Raw genomic sequence first — 16,242 nt, 5'->3', positions numbered from 1 at the left:
ACATCAAACACAGAGTCATAAACTGTGACGGCCCGAAGGTGTGGAGCGAGCTGGGTGGACACGTGAGATGGAGACAACGCGAGAGGGAGAGACATGACTGAAAACAGCCAAGTGCCTTAGCAATGAACAGCCAGCAGCGTGGTCAATGCTTATTTTTCTATGAATACAGATCTATTTATCTAAACAAAGAGGTTTGACTACTAACGGATGGGACGCTGATGGACGACTGAGACTGAAACCAATCAAAGCCGCCGAATAATTGCATTCCCCGGATGAGCCAAAAATAATAATATACCCAGTCAATATTGGAGTTGTTTGTATGCAGTTCAGTTCATTTTCATCTCATCCAGTTAACTTAATTTTTGCTTATCCGGTTGAAATTTTTTACAGGGCTAGATGAGAGGACTTATCCAGGAATAGTTGGTGTGAAATTATTATATAAAAAAAAAGGGTCCTGGTTTTATGGAGGAGGGGATACAGAGATTATTTTTTTTAAATGCAAAGGAAGGCCGACGCACTGAAGGACATTGTGGCAATGGATGCATATTGGATTTATTAATCATGTGGCCACAAGGACCTCTGCTCCACGTTTTTCTTTCACGGGACAGACACACAAAGGTTGTTGTATTGATTTTGAAGTATTTTCTCAGAGGAAATTTGAATGTGGGAAAAAAATGGACAAATAACCAGGACGAGAAGGGATTTTTTTTTTTTTTTTTTTTAATTAAAAAAAAAAAAAGACAGACACTTCTATCAACTATCGATTATTATCTTTTACGGAGGTACCTTTTTATGCTTTCATCTCCTACCAATAGTAGAGGCAGTTGTGAATATATTTATTCTTAGTTTTTGCGTGTTGAATCTCTCCTGTAAGGGATCATGTTATATTAATGTATAGGATGATTCTGCATCTGGTTCAGCCTTCTTACCGCCGACCCACGAAATACAATAAAGGGTGCTACGTAAAAAAAACAAACCTTTGCAATGGCAGCTCCTGCAATTTGTGGCAAATACGTGTCCTGACCCTCATAAATGCACACTCACTTTTCCCTCCGTCTCCATCTCCGTAATAGTGCATGAAAGAAACGGCTCGAGGTAAGCTGAGCCTGTAAGCTTGTCCACGCAGCATGTTGGAGAGATGAGATGAGAGTTTAGTAAAGCTGCAGAGCCTGCAGGGTTCCTCTCCAACTTAAAGGCTGGAGATAGACGCTAATAGTGTGAAATCTAGCACATTAACGGTATGGAATCAAAACAATCTATTTGTAAAATGACATGTAAGGCTGGTGGGGCCCCGGGGCCAAGGTCGTGAATTGCTCTCTCTCGCTCCAGCTCTGTTTCATTCTTAATGATTTTTTCTCTCTATCGGCCTTCCACTTTCATCTCTCCATCTTCTTCTCACCTTTTCTCCTTTGTTCTTTCTTCCTCTCCTCTATTTCCCCTTCTCTCTCTCCTCTCTCCCTGGCGTTTGCTGTGGCTGTCAGCTCAGCCTCGCAGGACAGACATAGAGAGATGCTGCTCTATATGCTGCTCGACACACAGGTAGCTCACGCTCAACTCTCTCTCTCTCTGTGTGTGTGTGTGTGTTGCTTTTTTTTTTTGTTCCTTTCTACTGTGCTCTTTCCATCCTTCGGTGATGAGCGCCGTTCTTCAGACGCCTCCTCACTCTCAGCGTTCAGAACTCGGTTGCACAGATAATCCCCCTGTGGGTGCAGTTTGTGTGTGCGTAGTCGGAGGGGTGTGCCTTTTTGTTTGTAGGTGTGCTTGCGTGTGTGTGTGTGTGTTTAAGAAAAAAAGCGTGCGAAGCCGGCGTGTTTGCGCAGCTAGTCGAGGGGCCGGCCTGTCTGTTTGTGTGCGCGTGACGGAGAGAGTGAGTGCGGCGCCACAGCCTCAGTCCAGCCTTAATCCTCTAAGCTGTGTAGTTCACTCATGCCACATCAGCCCCATTGTGTCTGCAGACAAAGAAGCCCAGTTAGAACTAAATGCCAGTTAAAGCAACAAACGACTAATTATAGCATCGTTCTCTGCATCCCTTTCTCTCTCCGGCTCTCGCTCTTTAACGCTCCCCTTCTCGCTTCCTCGCCACACTTTCTCCTCTTGGACCCGTTCCAGCTGTGTGTAAGTGCGTATGCATTTTGCACTTGTGTTTCCCCCACGTATGCGAGCGTGTGTGTGTGCGTGTGTGTGTGTGTATGTGTGTATGTGTGTTTCGACTATCTGACAGCTTTGCCATGGTTCATGTGTTTGGGTCCTGTCAGAGCTGTCCTGTCACTGTGTGAAAAAAATCATTCATTTCCCAGAGTCGAGGATGAAAGAGTCTTTAGACTTCAAACGCCTGTGGGCCTCTGTGGCTTAGATTGCCTCTCGCTCTTCCTCCACCGCCGTGTCATTTATTCCTTAAAAAAAAAAAAAAAAAAAAAAGAAAGAAAGGAGGAAAAAACAAGTGCGGCTGTGGCATCGGTTAAGTAGAGATGGCGGAGACATGGCGAGGAGCTGGACAATTAGCCTGATTAAAACACTGTCATTTTGCATAATAGATTTAGCCCGAGCTGCGATAGGCGGATCCTCTCCGAGTGTGTGTGTGTGTGAAGGCATGAAACCATATTCTTCTCTGCATAAACATGCGGGGGTATTAAAAATGCACAGTTGGGCAGAGTTTGATGTCAGTGAAAAGAGATCTATTTAAAAGTCATGGTGCATAGCTGCAGAAGCTTTGGTGTTTGGGCATGACAAATAGTTGGTGGTGGAGCTGGTCATCGCTCACAAACATACGTCGTCGTATCAGCGCCGGGGAAATGTGTGCGCGCACCCCGCGAGTAAACAAAGTCCACTTTCGAATGTGTACACAAACTGCACATGCGAGCGCACATGCAAACACGCGTCGTCTGCTGCAGCGCCGGCGATGTTGTTTGGTTGCTCTGCATTGCAGTAATCGGCTCCACTCTTCTGCTCTGCTCTCACCCACAGACAATCACTGGCTCTCAATGGACAACATCAGCGAGGGAAATACCTACAAAGAGATCGAGAGACATAGAGAGGCAAGAGGGGGAGAGAGAGAGAGAGAGATGGGAGAGGAGAGGGGAGGGGAGGGAGGAGGATGCTGGAAGGAAGAGGATGATGAGGAGGTAGGGAGGGAAAGAGGGACTAAAGAGGACAGAGGGAGATTTGAGGGAGGATGGGGAGAGATGAAAAGAAGGGGGAGCAAGATCAGCGAGCGGGTGTTTCCAGGCTTAAGGCTGCTGGAGGACTTGTTAATTTGTGCAGGAGAGGAGAGTTACAGTAGTAGGTAGTGAAGAACTTACAGTGTACGTGTGAAGCCGACACAGACTGACTGTGAATCCACACATTTCTGGCCCGTTTTTCCTTTCATGCTCTCCGGCACGCGACGCCACCCACATGATCTCTGAGCGCAATTATGCGTCTGCCAAACAAGTTACGGTCAGAGAAAAGGGAGACAACGATTTTCCAGTGCCTCCCAGTGTTACACGACAATACTTATTTACAGCGTCTTCAAGCAAAAAATGGCGGATTATTCGGCGCGTTGGTTAGGTGTTATTCTAGTAAGCTGATATGTGTCTGTTACTGTGTCATTCTGCCGTTGCAGTAAGCTGGTGTGGAGACACTAAGATGGCAGGGACGGGGCCCGGCTGACGTTGACAACATCACATGAGCTTTACGGGGCCTTGTGCTGCAGCTTTTTCAAAGCGCGTGTGTGTGTGTGTGTGTGTGTGTGGTTTTATGTCTTTGTGGGCGTTTATGTGAGTTTTAAGGTTTGTAGATCAGAAAGAGACAGAATAAGGAGAATATGGATGAGAGGATGGAAGAACGAGGGAGTTCTTTTACGGTTTTTGTTTTTTTCTGATATTTCTGAGAAATACTTGTGGAAGGAAGTCGATTGCTTTGAACCGATTTTCGCCTGGATTTCAAGTCCTGGCACATCCAACAAAAAAAAAAAAAAAAAAGGTGTTGACTTTCCTACTGGAAGGAGAGTTTCTTGTAGTGTTCAGGAGGAGAGATAAAAAGGGGAGGAAATGTGGACGATCTGCTGATCAGCAACCCTGAAAGTAAAAGAAAAACAATAAATGATTCAACTAGATGTTTATTTGCTCTCCAAATCAGATTTCCACTGAGGTATTGATTTCTCGTTTTTATCCAATTTTCCGCTTTTTGAATATTCACTATTTACAAATTATTCGCTAGATTGAGAGCTCCAGCAAAAAAAAAACAAAACAAAACATAAAGCCTCAGGATCAGTGCCTCTCTGAAACAACTATACGACAGCGCTGATCGCACCATAAATTCTGATTTGTGAACGTGCCTTCCCCGCGCTTGTTTCCTCCCCTGTCAGGAGCGAGCCAGGAGCAGAGGATTAGAGCCTACCTCAGCACCGGAATGCCTTGCGACTGCTATTGCACAGCTCCCATCACCTCCTAAATACCCCAGCTGGTGGTTTTAGTATTGAGAGGCAGTGGGCCACACAACTGTCGACTTTGCTCTTCATTTATGATAAACTTAAGTCGGCCTTAATCTCCGCCCGTCGCCGTGTGTTGAACCAGTGTTTGGAACAACATGTTTATCTGGCGGGCGAAGGCGAGTGGAGTGGGAGCCAGGGGAAGGCACCCGTTCACAGAGATAACTCCGAAATATCTTCTCTCCCTCCAAGTGCTGCTCTGAAACCGGGGAGAGTGGGATTGTGTTTATGTGTCTGGGTGCAGGGGCGTAACAGTGATTTATGGGTCCTGTGCACAGACGGGAATTATGGGGCCTCGCTTTTACTTTTTTCATCAGCAGAAAGGTGGCAGCCAATGTCTAAATCCAGCAAGACAAAAATGCAAAGTTCAGACGTTTTTTGGTTTGCCGATCACTTCTAGACCGGGTTGGGTCGGATTAGTTTGAATTGTTGGCGGTTACTGAATACACATGACGGGGAAATGTTGACATTTTATACTGATGTACAATATAAGTTGAGGTCACCAGGATGTCAGAGGCACTTTTTCATGTGTTAATTACATGTTATCATGAAAAAAGTTTACTTAGATTAAAAGTCATTTATAAGCACTTAAGTTTAAAAGAGGTTAATAAAATCCTAGAGTTTCTTATATTTGTTTATGTTGTTCTCACTTTAGATCCAGTGGCTGAAAGAAGCATAGCTGACTGCTAATAAATGCATAATAAACTATGTATTAACCTCAATAAAGCACCAAAAAAACTTAGTTGACAAAGACGTAAGACATCAATTGTGTTAAAAAAAACTTAAGTGCTTATAAATGTCTTATAATTTAACAATAAACATTCTATATTATGCTGTCATTAACATGCATATAGTCTTATTAATGTTAGTAGGCATCTTATGACGTCACGTGTTTCCATATCTCCAAAACAGAAAGGGGCTTTTACATCGATCATCTTCTGGCACACTATGACTTCCTCCCTTGTTTGGCAAAAACAAAGTGATCCTTCAACACTTTTCTTTGGAACAAACATCTGGCCTGGTCACTGACCAGTTCCTGGAAAACAGCTTGACTGGCGCCAAACATTATGCAACATCCTGTTTTGTACCAAATCCAAGCCTATCTAGGACATTTAATGAGATTGTGATTATAGTTTCCATGCAATGCCTTACGACCCAACCCTGCTTCTAGAAAGACTTTTCTGGGGAATATCAGTACTGCTGTTAAACACCACTGCTTACTAGTAATATAAGACTATAACTGAGGTTATAATGTTGTGTTGTTGTTATAGGGGTGAATCAGATTAAGGCCAAAGACTAAAATTTCCTGAGCCCAAGGCCAATTCTTCAGGATTTCTTTATGAGGAGTTTTCCTCTCATTTTCACAGCTCACAGTCGAGAGGCAGACAGGAAGTTTTGGGGAGAGAGACAGGCAGATAAACATCTAACAAGGGTCCCAACGCAGCCAGATTTTAAACCTAAGATGTCACGGTTTTGTGATTCACATCGAAGCCGCTGTGATGCCCCGAAGTCAATATTTTTAAACTGTCTTACTCTCTTGCTGTCTGTCAACACAGACAAACAAACACTGGAACGACTGGTGACAGACTTAAAATGCATTCGGTGCAACAGTGCGATAACAACAGCGTCTAGTCTGCCGCTGTTTTATCAACCTATCCATCATAATGTAGTAACAAGTAAATCGACTGAAAATATTGACATCAGCTGGAGTTATGTAGCTCTCACTAAACATTGGCTAGCAAAGCATCACACGCACAAACAAAATCATTAAAGCTGCAGCAGTCGATATTTTTATATAAACAACTGGTCAAATGACTCTGTGTAATTTGAAAGGAGTCGAAGGTAGCGACGAACCTGGAGATTTATCAGCCGACTGCAGCTCTCTTCAGCTCCAAACTGCCCTGCAAAGACAGAGAGCAATAACTGAAGGCAGGTGTGCCAAACATGAAGTGATCAATCTGATCAGTTTTCAAGCAGATTATGTTTACAATCTGGCTTTAAACAATATTTAGGTTTTAGGGAGGAAAAAAAACATTAAACCTTTCCAGTTTCATGGACTGAGATGTTTGTTACGGCCAGCTAATCTTTACAGGACCGGTCCAGCTGTTGTTCTGTCATGGCTTTATTAAGGGCGTTACTCATGTATGTGGGATAACATGAATGAATGTTGTTTCATCAAAATTGATTTTTCAGTCGCAGGAAACAGAAACATTTTGCAGAAATAGGCTGTAAACTTAGCTAAGGCTAGCTGTAGCAATGCCACAGCTTACTTCCACTTAACGCTGTGGTTTTTATTATTATTTCTGATGTATATGGGATAACATAAATGAATTACTCAGATTTTATGTCATCAAAATTGATTTTTCAGTTACAGGAAACAGACACATTTTTGCTGTAGAACAAGAACAAGATGTTCCCTTCTACGGGAATGATCTTGTTCTTTCTTCTTCTTTAAAGAGATTAGACAAGAGCTAACAACCCCAAATTAATGAAAATATTTGCAATCTGATCTTTATAAGGTAATAATGTGTCAATACTGTGTTTACGCTCTGTTCCACTGCCCCCAAGTGGCCGAAAACCTTTTCGAAACTGCTTTAAACTTCGCTGATCCTCAACACGATTGGCTGGGAAACAAGATTTTGATAAATCAAAACCAAGTCATGAATTACCCTTATACTTGAGAAGAATATGATGAGAAAATGCCGGGTTATCGGAGTCTTCAGGGGAACGGAGAGATTCAGAAAGAACAGAAGATCCAGAACAAATTCTACCTTAACTCCCTTATCTATTTTACTCTGCAGAGCAGTGTGTGTGTGTGTGTGTGTGTGTGTGTGTGTGTGTGTGTGTGTGATGAAGCAAGACAAGACCAAAATCATCAGTATGCTTTGAACACACTCCATCATTGCAATTTTAATCCAGAGTACAGTAATAATTAACAGTACCATTCAATGCTTAAGAGTGATATTCATACCCACTTGACCTGAGCCTGCAGCATGCGGTTCAATTCGACTCATTTCTATGTCCATTTTTGAAGCTCTGGTTTGTGAAATTGTTGCACTGGATTGCAGGTATTCACATAATTGTTTCTGCCCGTTTTACTTTTAACGGTTCGCGTTCAAAATCTGTCGAGGGGAGGCGATTTACAGGCCCGGTGTTCTTCCCGTTGGACAACTTTGTGACACTAATGCCGTATTTCTACGGTTTACCTCATGATCGTTGAGATAAAAAGCTAAACTGCGGGTTTTACTAACCATTCTGCGGCGTTTTGCAGTAATGTGCCTTTTATTTGTTTGTGGTTTTGATGATTTCCACCAACCCATGTTTCCAAAAAGCAGAGCGGTGTGAAATAGAAGTGTGAAATCTTCATAAATATACACTTGGGGGGATGACAAAAGGCATTTTAGTTCTGACAGTTTAGGAGCCATGTCTCATCCCGTGGAGCTGCTGTTTATACGAATGCCAGCATAAGAAAAGGTGTGCATGTGTGTGTGTGTGTGTGTGTGTGTGTGTGTGTGTGTGTGTGTGTGTGTGTGTGTTTTGATACTGAATGAGAGCTGGTTGGTTTCGTGCACGTGCCAGTTCTGCAGCCGTGGAATGAATCAGATCTGCTCTCAAGACTGCGTACCTCTCTCCAACGGGGGACTCGTAAAAGAAAGCCCGACATGAAATCCATTATGCTTAATTCCCCAAATCCATAATACCCTCAGAGGTCTTAATCTCCATCCCATTCTTATATAAATTAGCTTCCTCGTCTCTGGCAGACACAGCTCTCTGAGTCGACTCCAAATGCCCAGACCTCTCTGCTCCGAGTTGGACCGAATCACTGCGACTACAAGGAGCAGCCATGATCTTTTCTGCGGCCGCAGCATTTTAAAGGAATAGTTCGACGTAACCCTCCATTAAACGACATAGATTTTTGTACGGATTAGACCGAGTCTGTCTCTGTGGGGCCCTTTTATAGACTGTGTGTCTTTACATTTTGACAGTTTGGGGAGCATTAAAGGAAGCCGAATTAGCTGTTAACGGTTCATGTTGACAATCCACTGCTGGACGTACAGACAACTCTCTCTGGATTACTTGAATAGTGACGCAAACCTAAAAACATGAAGATTCACAGTGAAGTTCTGGCCTGTCTTCTATGATTTTTAAGCAGATTTGCGCTTGTTTTCCGTACGTCAGAGATTATGATGTCTTTGGGAAGTGTGTGTCACAGCGAATCTAAAAATATGTGTATCATGTATTCGATGTCATGACTGATATGTCTCAGATTTGACTGAGGTATGACTCAGTGCTATTTCTGACGTGAACTGCAGCGATCAGGCGCCGAGGCTCTGACTGCTGGACGTGCTGACAAGAGGGCACATCATCTTCCTGTTGTCTTAAGAATAACGGGACAGGTGTCCATGCAGCTCACGCAGCATCGTTGTCTCAGGTGAAGTGTTCAGCACATGTGAATGAGAATCAATGAATCCTGAATTTATTTTGTCAACTGACTGAAATGAATCAGCACTGTCACCGTGTGACTGACAGCGCTGTTGTCACCCAGCTGTGATTCACTGTACTTCCCACTTAAACACCTGTTAAAAGACAGAAACCATCATAATGTGATTATTTAGTATAATAGATCAATAATAGACCACTGAGCTCTTAACCTGTGCTTGTGTAGGGTAGTTTTGTACTGAACTGAATGTGACAGCTTTGACTCGCAACGAAGTAAATGTAGGACAACTGAGGGCCAGATTAGAGCTGAAAGTCTCGCAGTGTAAACGACAAAGTGCTTGACTCTTACTAATGTACATACGGAAGTCTTGCCACCTATCTCGGCAAACGCCCTCGGGAGGTGTTTTTCGGGGCTAACAAGACCTAGCGGCTATCTAAATGAATGGGTAGAGAGCCATAACTTGGGTGGGAGAAGGATCCCTCCGCTGTGGCTCTTCCTGAGGTATCTTAATGCTTTTTTTTTCAACACAGTCTCTGGTGTTACAGATCGTTTTATTCAAAATGATTTAAAGGTGTTATATGTAAGAATTGTATCTCAAACTATCAACAGAATGTAGAGAAACAATTGTTTTGGTGTTAAGTTAGCATGCTAACCAGCTACCCCCAGCTCGTCCCAGTCCGACTATTCCCGTGCTAGTGGTGTAAACGACAACACTTCTCTTACTCCACCGCTACATGCACGGCTAACCAAGCTAACTAGCTAAACAGTAGCTACAGTTAGCAGTTATACTTATGATACGCTGTTTGTTTTGAGCATGAATTCAACAGGTGGCCGATTCTTACATACTGTCATGTGAAACAATGATAGAACTGCTTAGGTTAAAAGAAACTAACGAGTTCATTATTGAGCTTCAGAGGTGCTGGTTGTTGGATTTTTCCACTGTTTGTCACAGCCAGGCTAGCTTTGTTCCCTCAGCTAAGCTAACTAGCTCCTGGCGGTACTTTCAGAGAGCGGCATCAAATCTCCTCATCTAACTCGCTGCCGGAGAGCAAATCAGCAAATTTCCCCCCCAAATGTCTAACTTTTGCTTTTAACAGCGGGGGGGAAGAAGGGGGTCGTCGTCTCAGGAGGGGGCCCTCTCGCCATCGGGAAACAAAATGAACTTGTTATTTTTGAGGGCGCACGCAGGCGAGAGAAGGCAACGCTCTTTGTCGGGGCTCAGATGTTTTTTTGGCCTCCAGTTTCCTTTCTGTTCGGGGGCATCTGTCAGAGGCTGTTTTCTCGAAAGTGGTTCTGGGACGAGGATGAGTGAAGCTCTTCAGCGTGTCTGTGTGTGTGTGTGTGTGTGTGTGTGTGTGAGATGCTGGGTAACCGGGGGCGATGCACCACAGTTTCGAACCAGGAAATAAAAACAACATTCCAAAGAGAATAATGCAGCAGGAGGAGGAACCTACTTCTACCGAGGTCCCCTGGCGTTGCTCGGATGCTATAGTGTGTGTGTCTACGTGCCTCCTCCAGCTTTTGTGCGTCTCTGTGTGTGCTGGTTATGTACACATGCTTGTCCTCCAGCGCAGGAATGAATCACACACACAGACACACACACTCAGAGAGAGAGAGTCACATAATTAGTGCTGGGTCCCCACAGCGGCATATTCCAGAGATTCTTCTCCACGTTTCCAAAGAACACAATGTTTTGCTTCTCTCTTGTGCGACATTAATAAGCAGGGAAAGACTTTTACTGTTTTTCAGCACATTTTTTTTTTTTTCTCACCCCTCTTTACTTATTCTCCCCTCCCTCTCCTCTTAATCGCTCCTGCTTTCAAACACCTCCCTCTGTAATTATTTCCTTCCTCTCGCTCCCTCCCTCCCCCCCCTCTTTTTATTATTTCTTGCCTCCCTCGCCGTCCTTCCCCCTTCGTTACTTCTTATTTAATCTCATTTCGTTTTTTTTACTATACCCCCCCTCCCTCATCACCCCATCCCATCCCCTTTTTTCCCTTCTCTGTCTGTCTCTTGTTAAATGGGAGCAGTGACCCCATTACGGAGCGCTGGTGCCGCGGAGCGTTGGAGGAAGAGGAGGCGATGGAAGGAGGAGCAGGAGGAGGAGAGGATGGGAGGATGGATTACGTTCCGTGGGTTTGAATGGGATGATTAATGAGCGTCGCCTCCAGAGGGTGTTATCCCTGCTCTGGACCAGCAGGGACACCACTGGGTCACCACTGGTCACACACACACACACACACTGCTCTGATACACACCGACACTGTGCACACAAAAGCTGGCACGCTCTGCAAACACTCTGTAAAAGCACACACCTCACACACCCGTCACCGTTGACATTATCATTAACAATGGTGGGACAATGGGATCGGGGGCCACAATAGCAAACACAACCCAGAGGCTGGAAGTGTTCACAGTTCATGAGCTGGATGTTACCGACTCGCTGCTGCTGCTGCTGCTGCTGCTGCTGCTGCTGCTGCTGCTGCACATCTCCTCCTCGCTGCTCCTTTCCTGCACATTCACTTGCAAACACATGATTGATTAGTTTGATGACTTGATTAGAAATTCTGAATCTGACTGTAGAAATCTCGATACTGAACGTCCTCTTTGTCACTTCCCGTGCCGGAGCAAACTATTATTTTCAGTCTTGATTAGTCCCTCAGTTTTTTTGTCCTTTAATAGACTCATTGATTAGCCCAGTGTTTGTCGTGCCCCACCATCCCACCGCACTAATCTAAAGCTTTATCAGCCATTCATATTGTGGAAATTGGTACCGAGAATGAGTTCAGTTAAACGTGATTACATTTAAATAACGTTAACACGAGCATGAGCTGCATATTTCCTTTCACTTTAACTTTTTTTTTTTTACTGCTCACAGTAATTTCTCCTCAAAAAAAAAAAACTTTAGCGGATTATCAGCATAATTGGACTGTAATGAATCTAGAGCTGAATGATTACTTGACTAATATTGGATTGCAACGGTAGGAAATTTTCACGGTATGATTAATATCATGGTCATCACTGTGGAATTACACAGTTATTATTATTATTAAGTTATAATGACACTTGAATTGGAAAAGAAACACTTTTAGGACGAACAAACGCTTTTGGGTAGTTTCACACGATATTATGTCAATAAGCAAATGTACAAGGTACGATAATCATCGGGTTTTACACGAAAGCAGACCTTGAGAGAGGTGTATATCGCCGCGGTTGATTGACAGAAGATTAATCTGCAACAAATGTGATGATCAATTCATCATTTGTCTGGGTTTTGTCTGTTTTCATGCATTCCTCATATGACAGTAAATTGAATCATTTATGTTACGGACCATTCGTCAGGCAATGGATTATGAATATTTACCTTACACCAGGGGGTCACTACATATTGATATTGAGGATAACAGTGATATAACAAATGAAATATTGATATCATGTTAATAATACATATAGGATAATATTGTTTAAATAATCCAGCGCCTTAAATAATTTCCATTCTTTACGTTATGTCATCATATATAGCAGTAATGCATAAAAAGAGGTTGCCACCCACCATGAAGAGTGTAATTGTTCTTTTGGTACACTTACAGTATGTACAGTTATGGTTACAGCCTCGCTCCACCTCCCTACACTTGTATTTTAAGTGAAATGCATTTGCCAAAACACACAATAAACTTTAGGGCACGATAATCTTGAGGCACCTGTAGATTTCTTTTGGTGCAGTTTCTCATTTTATGTCGTGACAACGCTGTGTTGATGCTCTGGTTAGGTTTAGACACAAAACACACTTGGTTAGGTTCAGGAAAAGATCATGCTGTAGTTTAAAAATACCTGTTTTGGTCGCCACAAATATGGCTGGAGATGTCCCGACTTCCCAGCTGTGTTGTCCCCGCCAACACAGCTGGGAAAAATGTCCAATGGTCTATTTAAAAATATCCAGTGGTTGCACACTTACAAATGTTGAAACTCAGTCTCAAACTGCAGTCACTGGCTTCCTGGCCTCCTATCCTGTAACTCTTCACCGTCCTCTTACGCATATGAAAGGTTATAAATGTGCAATGCGAACATGATGTGACACCTTCTGCAGGAACGTCAGTGTCGGCCTATGAAATGTGAACGTGCAGAAATGTTAACTACTGGCCAGGCTCGACTTTTTTGCCAAACAACTCAACTACTTTTCTTCCAGGTGCCTCCGACTGTGTGGGCTGCGTTCTCTCAGGCATGACTCACTGGTCTGAACGCAACCTAAATGTCTTCATGTGTTGTCTTCGCATTCAAAATTAGTTGTTCTCACAGTGTGTGCTGCCTCAAAGGTCTCTCCTTGAAAGTGAACCCGTGAGCAAGGTTTGATTTCTTGGCTTTCCCTATCCCCTTCAGGATTCAGACATCTCTTTTCGGACGAGCGTTGCCTGTTTTTCTTTTCCTCCCAGTTAAAAATCTGTCTTCAGCTTTAAATGTTTTGCTGTCTGAATGACACTCGCTAACTTGAATACTGATTGCTTTGCTGGCGTGGAAGCACTCTGTTTGTTTATTGGCCGTGACTGAACGGATTCATCCGACTTTTGTTCCACTTCAGATCCATCCAGAAGTCACGTACTGCCTTTTGAGAAACCGCTGGTTTAAGTCTATGAAAATGTCAGGGAACGGAGTCAGCAAGAAAATTCTTGTTTTGTCCGACGCAGACTGTGATGATTATGATGCATTTTCCCACCGTAAATCCAGATTAATTGATTATCAAAAGTGTGAGAGGTTGTTCTGTTTTATCACAGCCGAGCACTTAAAACCTTAATTATGTAAGTCAGATTATACGAGTCTTGATTACAGTGTTGTTTTGATGAGAGAAGAGGAATTAGAGTGACGCCGTAGGTGTTTTTGGAAGGTGTAAAACCTCTGTTTGAAATACTTTCTGGAGTCTGCTGTGTCTGCCCTCATTTTTATTTTCCTCTTTCATTCCGTCACTCCACAGGACTTCCTTCTTCTGCCTCTCCCCCACCGCTCCTTCCTCTATAGAAACAGCTCTCGTATACTTCAGCCACATGTGGACAGTTGATGGCAAAATGAATTTCACTCATTCCCGCGATGATGAGAGACGATGGGAGACCGGGAGCGCTGCTGATGTCGACTGCAGCAGTTGAAGATGCAGCAGTAAATCATTTCGAAATATATTAAGCCGTCCAGATCCGAAAACCAAATGCCGGGGCCGATCTCCGTTCTGTGTTTTCTTTTCTCGAGCTCGACAAAAACTTCTCGTGACAGCGAATTTGCAATTATAAGCGAGACTACCCTGCAACTTCGCACGAGGTTACAAGGCCGCAGATACCCAATTGTTGAATCTAATAAATACGCAGCAAAGTGCCGGAAAACTGCACAGCTGAGCAGATTCAGCGGGGCAGAATGTGCTGCTCTGTTTTTTCGACTCAACCCAGAAGGGCTTTTTAAATGTTGCAATGTAAATGCAGCATTAGTGCTCTGCATGTAGACCGAGCCTGAGCCGTCTGTTATTCAAATAAAGGGCTGGTTTTCAAGCAACACACACACACACACACACACACAACATCAAGTTTCACCAGTCGAGAGTTGCTGTTTCCAGAATCTTCTTCTTCTCTGCTTCAAAGATCTCTCAGTTTCACCTGTTCAACCTGTATTTCACTTCACTCGATTATTGCTGTATTACACCTGACTGCCTTCGAGCCCCTTCTCTCATTTCAGCCTCACAGAAACACTGAACCGTACTGTACACTGTCCTCCTGCCTCTTTCCATCTGCCTCACTCTATTCGCCTCACTCTCTTTCTAGGCGCCGACTTGAAGTCGTTCCCTCTCGCTCAAGATCAAACAGTATATCAATAAAAAAAGCTGGATTGGACACTGAGCCCCTGTTTACACTTGATCTTGGGGGTGAGCTCGGCCCATTCGCACCGGACTGGACTTTCATTTCCTTTAACTGACCGCGATAATCCACTTAGCAGCGCAACTTCTGCTTTCCCTCAGAGTCCTTGGCTCGGTTTCCAGAAAGCATCTTAGCATTAAATATCATCTCTCGCACACAGTCTGTACGTTTCCATACAGACTGAAGTGATGCTCATGCCAAATGTGCTTATTTTGGACACTGAGGAGAAGAAATGATGTGCTAGTTGAGTTTCCGCAGCGGTCTTATTTTACGGTCCATTCCTTCACGGCTGGAGTGTTTTTGTGTCCTTGTAGGTATTCAGTGTCTAACTGTCACTCAAAAAGGCATTTACATCTCCTAAAGGATCAGATATCTGTGAGCAGAGAAATAAGCACAGATCCAAGTCAAGTATTAAGTTTATACGACTTGGTTCAGGCTTGGTTCAAGACTTTTTATTGATAATTACCTGCAGAAGAAATAACTTAAAAAAGACTTAATGAGGGTGTAAAGCAACCACAGTAACAGCTTTTAAACCCAGTATTGTTTTAAAATGAACCAAAAACACAATAAACATTTTTTATACTTTAACAAAAAAAAAAAAAAAAAGTAAAATAAGCAGTCGTCTACATAGTATGATTGTAAATTGAAACTTTACACTTCTTTAGTATTTTAAAGTTTCTTTAGGTTTGTCAGTTGTCAAGTTATCTTGTGATAACACGGTGCTTGTGCTCTGGTTAGGTTTAGGCACTAAAAGCCACTTGGTTGGGCTTCGGCAAGGATCATGTTTTAACTTAATGTTTATTACTGTTACTAAAGTGTTGCTTTTTTCTAAAAATAAGAACAAACGACTATTTTTGTCTCGTCCATCATCGCCAAAATAAAAATAAATGCAAACGTTTAGGTTTGGATCTGCGACCTGCGTGTATATAAATAGATGTATTTAGTCACAAATATATGAAATTTGAACACGCAACCAACCATTTCTTTACAATAAAGTGAGATGACATGCTTTTAAACATGATCTTTAAATGACACGTGAGTATTGGTAACAGGATTGAGAAAATGCCAACATCTTCCACTTAGAAAACTTGCCTGAGATTGACCAATACTCTTTATGAATGCTTGAATATGTTTGTTATTAGATTCAGTGTTGATTTAAAAATGAAGTTTTGAAGAGGGCACGGCTGTAAATTGTCCCGAGGTCTCCTGAGGGTCAAGAGTTACTAATGTTGAAACTCAGTCTGCAGCCATTCTCGCCTGTAACTCCACCACCGTCCCCTCCACCTCCCGATAGGTAAGTCTGGTCATAGACATGTAATGTAAAAGTGACATATCAGTGGTTTGCAGAAACACTGGGCTGCTATTGGTCTGCAGACAAACATAAAAACTTTGGCAAGAAAATACTGAATATGTTTTGGACCAACAAAACACTAAAATGGGTAATA

Source organism: Pagrus pagrus, assembly GCF_965226575.1.
Source record: "Pagrus pagrus genome assembly, chromosome: 18".
Classification (NCBI taxonomy): Eukaryota; Metazoa; Chordata; class Actinopteri; order Spariformes; family Sparidae; genus Pagrus; species Pagrus pagrus.
The sequence above is the reverse complement of the archived record's forward strand: the minus strand, read 5'-3'. Positions refer to the sequence as shown.